Raw genomic sequence first — 12,663 nt, 5'->3', positions numbered from 1 at the left:
CTCATAATGTTCATCATGTATGATCATGCCTTGTTCTGTAATGTCCCATTTCTAATATTCACCCATAATCTTTCAGTAATTCTTAAAGTTTCTTTGGGACATTTTGTCAAACAGTTTTCATGAAGCCAATTTGTCAAACACTTTGCTTGCAAGCTAAGAACAGACTTGAGAAAGAGACATTTGCATGAACAAGTGGATGCAAAACACAAGTAATCAATCGAATAACTCAAATCACAAATGAGCAGCAATGCTTACAGCCAATTTTATTATTCCGAAATAGGAAAGTCACAATGTGATATTCCCACTTAGCAATTATTGCTAAGTGAGAATATAATTTTTGTTCAATTTTGATAGTTTTGGTTTCCAACTTGGGAGAAGTGGGTTGGAGGGCCCCACTTTCAATTTTGGCTAAGGCACTCACACGAGGAGGAAAAGGCAAATCGAGCACTTAGTGGAGTGTGGGGGCCACCCAAGAGGAAAATACGCACTACTAAGGAAACTCGAGCTCTTTGGGGAGGAAGGAATTCATAGATGAGTCCCACATGAGGAAGAGGCAGCCAAGGATAAATAGAGGAGGCACACATCATTTTGTACCTTTTGATACTTTGACAATTTCACTTACCCAGCACACTTGAGCTGTTGAGCCAAGTCTGCACATGAGATTCTCAAGAAAGTTTCTCAACCCTTGCTTCGGTGGACTTCGAGTGCCAGCCAAAGGAGGGAAATCGATATCCTTGTGAGCCAGTTCCAAAGTTGAATCAGCTAATTCGTGGGGTTTTCTTCAGCAAACAACGCATGGAAGAGGAGTACAAATTTCTTGGGAAGCTGGGAGTGAGAAGCAAACTTGTTGAGACTTCCGAGGAAGCATTGGACCTCTTATTGCTAAAGAATCAGGGTGATATACCAGCCAAATTTTGGGGAGCTTTTGCTATAGCAGTGTGACCACTCTAGGGACTGTGTGGGGGACTTTTCTAGGCTGCACGTGGGAGCTAAGGGGGTGGCCATTTGGAGCTAGTTTGAGCTGGGAATTTGGGGAGCTAACCAGGGGCGTGAATCACCTGCATTTTGCATCATTTTGGAGGGCCAGATCAGTGATTTTTCCAGGGGGGGCGAAATACCCAGCCAGTTGATGAGCACGTAGAAATTGGGGTCAATTTCACGGGTTGGAACTAGGCGAAACCCTTTCTGGGTTTTGGTGGGTTATTTGAGAGGAGTCCGGGATTAATTTCTCGGAATTTTTTGAGCACTGGAAGGAAGTCAAACAAAAACTTCATTTCAGTAGACCGTGTAGTTTTTCCAAGGCAACGTAGGGCATAGTAGAGGCAACACATTCTAGTACCTGCGCATCACATTTTACCACCTGAGGCTTGTCTAGCTTGCCATTGGCAAGGCCGAGTGCATTCACACCATACCTCATTGTAAGTCTATTGCATAATAATAAAATGGCTCAACTGGGTGCAATTTTTGGAGAAATTCTGGGTGTTACTCATGTGTTTCAACTTTTTGTGTGCATGTCCATTTTTGCTTTGTTTATCATTGTGTTTCCTAAGTAGGAATATTACAGTGGTATCAGAGCTCAGATCTTGGCTCAGCCGTGAGGTTTTCCTATGACCTTGGAGGACAGGCAGAACATTACCTACTAAAGGAAAAGGTACCGGAGCAGGGAAAGAGAGTTGGAAATCACACTGGATACTAAGACTCCAAGGCAGGCCGTGGTGGAGGGAAATATGGGGGAGCCAAGGAGCAAAGACGAGGCAACATTTGACAACCTCTTGAAGGCCCTAAATGATTTGGCCAGAGGGCAAAAGGATATCTTGGATGAACTCAAGCAGCTAAATTGGGACAAGATCTTGCATCGGGAATTTCTATTTGGGGAAACTTCAGGGGCTTCCCACCAGTATGACCACCCTTCACAGGCCTTAAGTGGGCCAACCAGGACTACTTTGCCCACGGTTTTGCCCTCAATACCTAGTGAGCAGGGTGGGCAGGACGAGATGCCCATGGGAGACTATTTCCGGGAACGACAGTCTATGGAGGATGATTTTTGAGCTGCCCTTGCCTTCAAAGATTTCTGTCAGCTCAAGCAGAACGAGAAGGGCAGGGGCATAGGAGGTTCCAGCGTACAGAACACGAAGTTATAGCGCATTATAGGGAGGATGTACCTACCCACATTTGATGGATCTTCTAAGTGAACGGCCAAGTCTTGGGTGGAGAAGATGGACACATACTTCCAGCTCAGTCGGATGATAGAGGTCGAGGCTATGAGATTCCAAAACTGGAATCCTATTGCAGCAACTGGAATTTATTTTTCCAATTGTTAATTATTATAACAATTTATTGGCTACAACAAATATCAAATAAATCACACTGCAACCTTCACAAGTAAAAAGACACTGGAAACTGAGAAAATAATAGCACACACAATAAAAATGACACTGTTATTTTTGGACAATTGCCCCCGAAAAAACGCAACTTGGGAAAACCTGTGCAGCAGTGAGGGTTTTATTATTATGCAGCAGCGAAATTCTGAGTACAATCTATGGATGCCCAACTGGATTTCCAAACAGCAAGAAAAATCTAGGCAAAATTGTTTGAGGGAATTACCCTTCTTCCACAAGCAATCCCGACACAACTTCTCTTCAGAAACTCGTCCTCCTGGACCCTCTGCGTTAGGGTCTACACTGCTCTACGCAGACCCTATGACGTCTAGCCTCTGAACTACCTCTGATGAAGTCATTTTGCCTCTCACTGCTGAGGAAATCGCTTCTCCAGCACTCTGGACCCTCTGCCCGACCTCTAGAACTGAAAACAAATTACTCTCCAGCTAAATCTAATTGCTTCTTTGAAGCAACTGCGCAGTCCTTTGCGCTACCTCATTGGGAATAACTCGGCCCCTTGTTGTTGCCTCTTCGGATCTAGAAAACTTCCTCCAGGTCACTGTCTCTACCCCACTGTCTCTGCTTCAATCTCTGGCTCTCCGATAACTGTTGTTTCTTTCTGGAAATCGATCTGCCAAGGAAATCAAACTACTGGTATTTTTTCTTCCAAGTGCCCATCAACGACTTCTTATAATCCTCTGTTGGAGCACCAATAGCAAAGATTAAAACTTAATCAAGTGCTAGGATAATCTCGAAGTCAATCTGTGTTAGTTTCTAGACTATTCTCACCTTGACTTAATTAATTCTGATTAATTAACCAGATTTCCTAAGTTTAAACTAAGGAAACATTAAAAAATTGGTTAATAATCTAATTAATCCATCACTAGGTGGAACTTCCAGAAAGGATTCTTGGGTTTTGGAGATCTCAAGTATTCTAGCCTCTCCACCACATTTCGTGGCTAGAACACATCCGATGTTACAAAAACTGACACCCCCCTCTTAGCGAGGACTGTGTTCTCTCTCTAACGTTGCACATCCTAACACAACACCATGTCTCTGTATCACCTCTTGTCATGCTACTGATGTCTGGCCATACTGCCCACCAACCATTGTCGAACTTTGATGTTGCATCTATGCTACTGCCAACACTGCAACTCCCTCTCATCTGTTGCAGTGTTGGCAGTAGCATCTACACTGTCACTGAAGAATCTGCGTTCCTGCTAACTATGCATTGAGCCACCTGCTTTGTTGTTAACACTGCACTGTGCTCCTCAGCATCTGACTGCTACTAGTCTGCAACTGTCATTCTGGTACTAACTACATCAACTGCCACTGATCTATCCTTCTACTGAACATTGTGGGCCCCCGCAGCCATGTAATGATCCATGAGGTGGACTCCTCAAGTACCCTGCACAATCTTTGTAGCTCTTTGGGGCTACAACTCCAAGTCACCCCACCTCACTCCTATAGGTATGGTTTCCAAAATCGCGAAGTCTTCCTCCAACCTGGAGGACAGCCTATCTATCTCAGCATGTGTTGTTGCCTGGTCCTGCTTCTCCTCCTTGTTCTTCTTTCTGAGAGGACACTGGGTACTCTAGTGGCCAAACTCGCTACACTTGAAGCACTTGAGCTTAGATAGGTCCTTCTTTTTCCTTCTCTGTCCCCCCCCTGCCCCTGACTGGGACCCTTTGATGCAAGGGCCACATTCTCCTCCTCCTTCACCACCTTCGATCTGCTGCTACTGCTGCCACTGATGGAGCTCTTTAACAGAGCTCGAATCAACTCCTCCTGCTATATGTTTGACCACATCCTATTCCATTCTAGTAGGCTTATCTCTGCCCCAATATACTTTGGACAAAAACTTGTCACTCCTCAGAGACTCTATTCAGTGCCAATCTCACTAGCTTTATTGGTTGAGGCGCTGCCCCAATAGTTGCAAGCTGGTCTCGGACCTCCTGAATCCTGGTGAGGAAGAGATCTATGCCTTCCCCCTTCAGCATCCTGATGCATCTCAGCTTTTCTTCCAGGAACATCTATTGCTGCGTGGAAGTACCCTGGTACAGCGTGGAGAGAGCAGCCCACATCTCTTTGGCAGTATCCTTGCAAGCTATATGTGAGACTATATGGTCCTGGACTCCATCTAGGATCAACCGCTTTGCCTTCGCCATTTCCTTCCTCTATTCTTTTAGTTGATCTGCGTCTTGGGGAACTGCCACAACACTGTCTATGTAGAACTTCAAGCCATATTCATCCAACAGGAAGGACATTCGGGCCTTCCAAATGACATAGATGGAAGAACCCTCCAACCTATCCTGATCTCTAAGTCTTGCTATGGCCATCTCAAAAACTGTTGAAAACTCCCTCTTTCCATGTGCATTCCTGTTGCTCTGCTACTCGCACTCCCTCTTGGAATGTGCAGATTTGCTAGCTACTACTGCCAATCTACTTGGAAAAATCAAACTTCTGAGACTCGAAGTTCCCCGAGAGGAATTTTCCCTCTGTTGTGTGTGCTTTTCTCTTCCACCCAACGCTGGTTGTGTGTGCTTTTCTGGGCTAGGGCTTGCTAAGGAAATCGAAGGAGTGATCAGAGTTGCAGCTGAGGGGCAGTGAATATAGAAGCAGAGAGGCAGAGAGGGTACCAAGAGCATCAGCGCAGAAGTTGGGAGAGAGGGACGCAGAGCTAGTCAGGGCCCACGCAGAGGCAACCAAGAGTTGTGCAGTGCTAGAGAGAGCCAGCATGGGTGATGCAGAGGCTCTAGAGGCTAACGCAGTGCCTCCAGAGGCTGACACAGGGCAAGTTGGGGTGACGCTGGGCCAGAGAGGCTGACGCAGTCCCTAGAGGCAGACGCTGGAGATTTCGTGGGGCAGATTGGAGCTGAGAGCTATGGGATTGTTCATCCGGGGTTTTAGCCGAAATATCTATCTCCGACTGAGAGGTACTACTGTCGAGATCATTCTTTGTTGGGTGAGCCGGTTTGGCACCCAGATTGTATTATGAAACTGCTTAATAATAAAACCCTCAGATAGTTGCATTAGTTTTCCCGCATTGGGTTTTTCCGAGGACATTAGTCCAAAAGCAACGGTGTCACTTTTGTGTGTGTTTTTCCTTCAGTTGATGATTTGTAATGTGTTGAGTATGTACTTGTATTTATTTTCAGTATTTACATGGTAAATAACTTGTTAATTAAACAGAACAAGTAGGCATAAATAAATCAAAAAGTACATGAAGGATTTCTAACAGTTATACTTAGAAATTCCAACATTTAACAAGTGGGAGTACAAATATAAATGGAGTAGATGAACCTGGGCTTGTTATAGAAAGCAAGGCAAGAACCCAGGTGAGAATAAGATACCCAAGTGCTGGAAATATCTTTGCTCCACAAATTGCGGACAAACTGGCCATAGTGCTACAACTACTAAAGGAAGAACTGCTAGTATAGCCCCCAATACTACCCAGAAAATTCAGCCAATTTAACCGCAAACTCCTCATCCAAAACCCAGCAAAGAATTCTCCAACAACCCAACTCCAAAAATACCCACAAATTAGTGCTAATTACCCAGGTTACGTAGCCATATGCACTGCTGGAAAAGTGGTTGAAGATGCACCACAATCCCTCCGAAAAGCTCCCACCAATTCTCCAACAAATCCCCTCCAAGTCACCTCCCTTGAAGCTTTGGAAAACCCCATAGTCAATCCTCACTCCCACTTCTGCGCAAACTGCCAGAGAGGCCTGCACAGGCCCTAAAAATGCATGAATTCCTCCTGCAAGACTCCCACTGCATCTGACCTGCAAACCACCCAAATCTTCGGCAAATGTATAAGAGATTTGTCCCTGTAACGCTTAACAAAATGCATGCACAAGAGCTACCTCCACAAATAATTCGTCCCTCCTCTTCTGCACCCATTCTGCCTATCAAATGGGATGAATACTCCAGCAATCAGCTCCAGAACAACCCTGCAATGGTAGAATAGGACTCTCCTTTAGTGACACTCGAAGTCCACCAAAGTAGGAGGTGAGATTCCTGCCCGGAAATCTCGTGTGCTAAACAACACGATGTAGACTTGGCTAAGCAGCAAAAGCATACAAGAGTTTGATTCTCAATTTGTCAAAATGTCCCAAAATGAGGTCTTCTCCTCCTATTTATCCTTGAGCCTCTCCTCACTCCAACTCGTCCCCCTTTCTTCTCTCCTTCCCCACAAATGCAAATTTCTCTAAGGGGTGTGAATTCCCTCTTAGAGTGGTCCCCACATTCCACCTACCTTTTGATTTGCCTCCTTTTCCTAAGTTCGAACCCCCTTTTTCCACCAAAATCAAGTGGGTACCTCTCAACCCACTTTTCCTAAGTCAAATACGCCAAAATATCCAAATTGTGCAGAGTGTGTTACTTAGCAAAAATTTGCTAAGAAGGAATATCACAAAGATGCATACCCTTGTCTGGAAACAGAGCAATAAGTGACTTTCCAATGGGGCAATCTCGACCCGATCTGCAAATTGTACAATTTGGCAACTCTGCAATTTTGCATTGAACTCCTCTACAAATGTGATATTCCCACTTAGCATTAATTCTAAGTGAAATATCAATTTTGATCAATTTTGTCTTGACTCTTAATTCATGTTTGCACTTAGGAATGTGGGTTTAAAGGGCCCACGTTGATTTTTCATTAAAATAGAGTCCCAAACATTAGAGGAGGAAGAGAATATCGAGCCCCTAGTGGAGGGTGGGGGCCACACATGGAGAATTGCAGCCCACATGGAGAAATACATATGCCTTGGAGGGAAATTCGGTGGGAGGAAATCGAGATGGGCCCACATGAGCACGTTGGACGAATTTTGACAAAAAGGAAGGGAAGGCACTCATTTGGTCATTCATTCATCTATTCAGAAATCTTGTCTTTGACAAAGCACGCTTGAGCTGAAGCCAAGTCTGCAAGTGTTGTTTAGCATGAGTGTTTCCAAGCAAAAATCTCAACCCTTGCTTCGGTGGACTCTGAGTGCTAGCCGAAGGAGGGAGTTCCATCATTTTCAGATTGTTCCAGTAGTGGGAGTGCAAGTTTGTGGGAGGAGTCACTAGCAGCAGCGCAGGGACTACACAGTGTTTGGAGGAGGCACACTTGGGAGTTGAGGAGTGAAGGGAGTTTGGGCCTGAGATTTGAGGAGGAGCCCGGGAGAGTATTTTCTTGGAAATTGCAACTATATTTGAGGCCATTTGCAGCAGGATTGACAAGTGGGTCAAATTTCCCAATAGTAGAGCCATAGAGGGAAAAGAGGGCCGAAATTCTAAAGTTAGCCATAGCCCAACTCCTTCATGGGTTATTCTGGGTATTTGTTGGAGAGGTCGGGGTTAATTTCCTTGAATTTTCTTAGCACCGGAGTAGGCCCTAGTAGCAGACCTTCACACCCAACAGCGTATTTCTGGACAGTTCAGCTAGAGCCAGGAGATAGAGCAGATACATATTTGAAGGGGACTTCTTATTGATCATTTTGGCTTAGCTAGCTTGCCTTGAGCAAGCCCAGGTGCACTCTTTCTAGAACCTCATTCTACCCTCTTCATATTATAATAAAATGGCTCAGCAGCACAGTTTTTGTTGCATATTCATGGTCTGATTCATGTGTTTAATTTTTGTGGCTTTTTTTGTTTATGTATTCTTTGTTATTTAGTATAAAAATTACCTAGGAATATTAGAGTGGTATCAGATCTCATAGACTTGGCTCAGCCTGTGGGAGCAGCGCAGTCTATGACACTAGAAGATAGGTATAACATCACTTACCAGAGGCAAAGGTACAGGAGTAGGGAAAGGGAGTTGGAGATTACTCATGATTGGAGGGACGTGGGAAGACAATGGCGGTAGCAGAGATGGGGGGAACCAAGGAGTAAGGAAGAAGCAGCATTCGATAGCCTTGGGAAGGATTTAAATGACTTCGTTAGGGGACAGAAAGAGATGTTGGAGTAGATCAAGCAGCAAAACAGGGACAAGGGCCTCCACCGTGAGTTCCTTTTTGGGGAGACATCAGGAGCCTCACAGCAGTACAACCATCGTTCACCGACCACTCACCCACCAGCCTATAGTGGGCCATCTGTAACCACGTTGCATGCTTTCTTACCATCAACACCTAGTGAGCATGGGGGACCGGATGATCAAATGCCCATGGGGAATTTCTTCAAGGAATGGCAAGCCACGGGGGAAGATTCAAAGCGGCCCTATCATTCAAAGATTACTGTCAGCTCAAACAGAATGAGAAGGGCAGGTACAATGGGGGCAAAATTCACAGAACTCAGAGCTACAACGCACTATTGGAAGGATGTATTTCCCCACATACGACGATTCCTCCAAGTGCACAGCTCGAGCTTGGGTGGAGAAGCTGGATACTTATTTCCAACTTAATCAGATGATAGATATGGAGGCCATCAAAATGGCTACCCTGCACTTGGAAGGGGAGGCGCATGAGTGGTGGTTTCATGGCCTATCCACATTGGGGCATGCCAATGTGACTTCATATGAGGACTTCACATGGAGAGTGATGGAGCGTTTTGATAGGAGGGATCCGGAGGCTCACTTCAGAGAATTGACCCAACTTAGACAAATTGACCAGCCAGAGAACTATACATTGTGAAAATTTGGAAGCCCAAATTTCTACTGCAGCAACTGATTAAGTTTCTTCTATTTGTTAATTACTGAACAAATTATTTACTGCTTCCTACAGCAAATACCGAAACCAATACACTACAACCTTCACCAATTAAATTTGTATGCGGAAATAAGTAACTGAGCAAGAAAAAAATACACAACACATTACACTGTTACTTTTGGACAAATGTCCCAGGAAAAACTCAATGCAGGAAAACTGGTGCAACAGCTGAGGGTTTGCATTATTAAGCAATAGTTTTCTGAATACAATTCGTTGGATGCCCAACTGGCTATACGATACAGAGAGAAACTGGACAAAAGAGTAGTGAGATGATCTCATCCTATCACTAGAAGAACCGACACTGATCTACACTAGAGGTGAGCCTCTGCACTGCCTCTGCGCAGTACTGCGTCAAGCCTATGCAGTCACTGCATCACTGCAGCTGGGACTGCGCTGCACCTCCTTCTGATCCTTTGTTGGCTGGAAACTTCAACTCTTAGGCCTCCCGGTCTCACACCCCGGCTCCGGCACTAGATCCTGACTGTTCCTCAGTAGAATTTCGATCTCCCTCTAAAGCTCTGCGCTACCACAGCGTAGCTCTGCATGGCCCAACATCAACCTCTCTGGACATCTCTCTGCCATCTCTACCTTGTACTCTCTAGTCGAGGAAAACTTCCCCCAGAAACTATCTCTGCCCCTCACTACAAGAAATCTCCTCAATCGTTTCTCTAGCAACTGTTGCGCTGCTCTCTCTAAGAAATTCTATCTCTTGATCTCTCTCTGATGTCTTTTCCAAATGCCCATCAAGCCTCCTCTTATAATCTTCTCATTGAGAACCAAAGACCCAGATTAGATTCTAATCAACAGCTTAGATCATTTTGGCTTGAACCTTGTCTTCTTCTAGAAGTTTCACCCCCAGTTTGATTAATACCCTATAATTATTTTAATTTCCTAAGTTTAGACTTGGGCACCCATTAAAAATAATTAATTATTTTAATAAAACTGTCTCTGGGTGGAATTCCCAAAACGATTTCTGGGTATTGTGGAATACATGTGTCCAAGCCTCCCTGCAAATTTTGAGGCTTAGAGCACATTCGATGTTACCAGAAATCAACACTCCCTCTTAGCAAGGAATGTGCTCTAGTAATGCAACCTGTTGAAGCATTACCCTTCTCTGTAACATCTCCCTTTACGCTACTGATGTTTGATATTGCTACCCACCAACTACTGTGCAAATGCTGCATCTGTACAGTTGTTGACCCTGCCACTACCAACAGTGCATCTGTACTGCAACCCTCATAACTTTTGCGTCTCTGTTGCTGCTGGCACTGCCACTGCCAATACTGCATTTGCACTGCAACCTTCTCCCAATGTTGTTGTTACTGCATCAGCGACAGAAAAGCATCCAAAATTACTAAACAGGTGTTCAGTATGATGTATTTGTTGTTGGAGATCTGACTACTACTAGTCTCTACGCTGACTCTCTGAACCCTCTGCGTTGCTACTGACTCTACACTTGTGCCAATTGCATTGCTGCCAACTCTGATCTGCACTACTCAGTCTCTATCGCTCCTAGCCACTGCAACTGTCACTCCGACACACCTCCGCATCAACTGACACTGGTACATCTTGGTACTTTTGATTTGGGCTCACGTAACAAGGTATTGATCCGAGAGGTGGACTCCTCAAGGATCTTGCCCATCTGCAGTTTTTCAAACTAAAGTACTAGATCACCCCACCTCTCCCCTGGAGGTATCTAGGCTACCATGGCAAACTCCTCCTCCTCGATCTTTGCTGATGTAGCCTTCGGATTATGCTTCTCATCCTTGTCCTTCTTCTTGAGAGAACACAGCGTAGCGTAGTGACCAAGTTCACCACACCGGAAGCATTTGATCTTCGAGACATCTTTCTTCTTCTTCCGCTGCTCCTGCTACCCCTTAGATGCAAGGGTTGCATTCTCTTCCTCCTCCTTGGGCTTCGTCCCACTGCTGCTGCTACTATCAATTTTGCACTAGACTAAGTCTCTCTTCATCTCTTCCTGTTGAAGAGCGGCCCACATCCCTTCCTAATCTGGAAATCTCTCTTTGCCCAGGATGCTCTGGACAAATACTTGCCATTCTTCTGAGACTGAATTCAGGGCCAACCTCACCATCTCGGTAGGCTGAGGTGTTGACCCCACAGCTGCCAACGAGTCTCGGATTTCCTGAAGCTTCGTTAGGAACAGATCAATGTGTTCCCCCTTCTGCATCTGCATGGATCTCATCTTCTGCTCCAAGTACATCTTCTGTTGCTCGGAAGATCCTTCGTATAGCGTGGCCAATGCTTCCCACATTTGTCGGGCAGTATCCTTGTCGGCAATGTGACACACTACGTGATCTCTCACTCCGTCGAGGATCAATTGTTTGGCCTTCGCCATTTCAACCTTGTACTTCTTGAGCGAATCTTGATCTGCGGGTACAACTACCACACTGTTGACATAGGTTTTGAGACCGTTCTCATCTAGAAGGCATGAGATCCTTGCCTTCCAGATCACATAGTTGGATGCACCCTCCAACTGATCTTGATCTCGCAACCCATTAGCTGCCATCTTTGCCAACGAAATGTCAAACTGCCTCCTCTTTCCTCTGCGCTATTGCTGGGCTAGCCTACGCACTCCCTGCTAGAGTTAGTAGATGTAGTGCTCCCTGTCGTTGCTCAACAAATGAGAATTCAGACTTCTTGGCTGGAAGTCCTCTGAGGACGAATTCCCTCAACAGTGTCTCTTCTTCCTTCTAATGTTTTTCTGCCCCAACAACTGCTGCAAAAAACTGCCACCTCAGTGACCTCCTTATGCTGAAGCTTATACACTACTCCCTCTGATACTGGAAAACTTTGATTTCGAAGTCTTACCTCTCTGTTGACTCACTCAAAGAGAGACCTTCCTCGAAAATTTTGCCCTCCTGGCCTAGACTGCGCAATCCCTCTAGGGATTTGATTGGTTACCTATGCAGGACTTTGACTTCCCTCCTTCCCTTCAGCGTTGGGCTTTTCCAGCTTTGCTCTCTTGTTTAACCTGCTGCTTCGATACCATGTGAAAATTTGGAAGCCCAAATTTCTACTGCAGCAACTAATTAAGTTTCTTCTATTTGTTAATTACTGAACAAATTATTTACTGCTTCCTACACCAAATACCGAAACTAATACACTGCAGCCTTCACCAATTAAAATTATATGCGAAAACAAGTAACTGAGCAAGAAAGAAATACACAACACATGGCACTGTTATTTTTGGATAAATGTCCTTGGAAAAACCCAATGTGGGAACACTGGTGCAGCAGCCGAGGGTTTGTATTATTAAGCAATAGTTTTCTGAATACAATTCGTTGGATGCCTAACTGGCTATCTGATACAGAGAGAAACTAGACAAAAAGAGTAGTGAGATGATCTCACCCTGTCACTGGAAGAACCGACACTAATCTACGCTGGAGGTGAGCCTCTGTGCTGCCTCTGGCAGTACTGCGTCAAGCCTACGCAGTTACTGCGTCACTGCAGTTGGGACTGCACGGCACCTCCTTTTGATCCTCTGTTGGGTAGAAACTTTAGCACTCAGGCCTCTTGGTCTCACACCCCAGCTCCGGCACTAGATCCTAACTGTTCCTCCACAGAATTTTGATCTC

The 12,663-nt window shown here is 45.1% G+C and overlaps 1 protein-coding gene across 1 annotated transcript in view; it reads right to left on the bottom strand.

Moving 5' to 3' along the window:
- Positions 1–12,663, bottom strand: part of LOC149158069 (cyclic nucleotide-gated ion channel 1-like) — a 418,588-nt gene that overhangs the window by 180,558 nt on the left and 225,367 nt on the right. The gene's annotated exons all lie outside the window — the stretch shown is intronic.

Source organism: Pinus tabuliformis, chromosome 5_2, assembly GCF_031772625.1.
Source record: "Pinus tabuliformis cultivar Carrire ecotype Pingquan chromosome 5_2, CPIR1, whole genome shotgun sequence".
NCBI lineage: Eukaryota > Viridiplantae > Streptophyta > Pinopsida > Pinales > Pinaceae > Pinus > Pinus tabuliformis.
The sequence above is the reverse complement of the archived record's forward strand: the minus strand, read 5'-3'. Positions and strand labels throughout refer to the sequence as shown.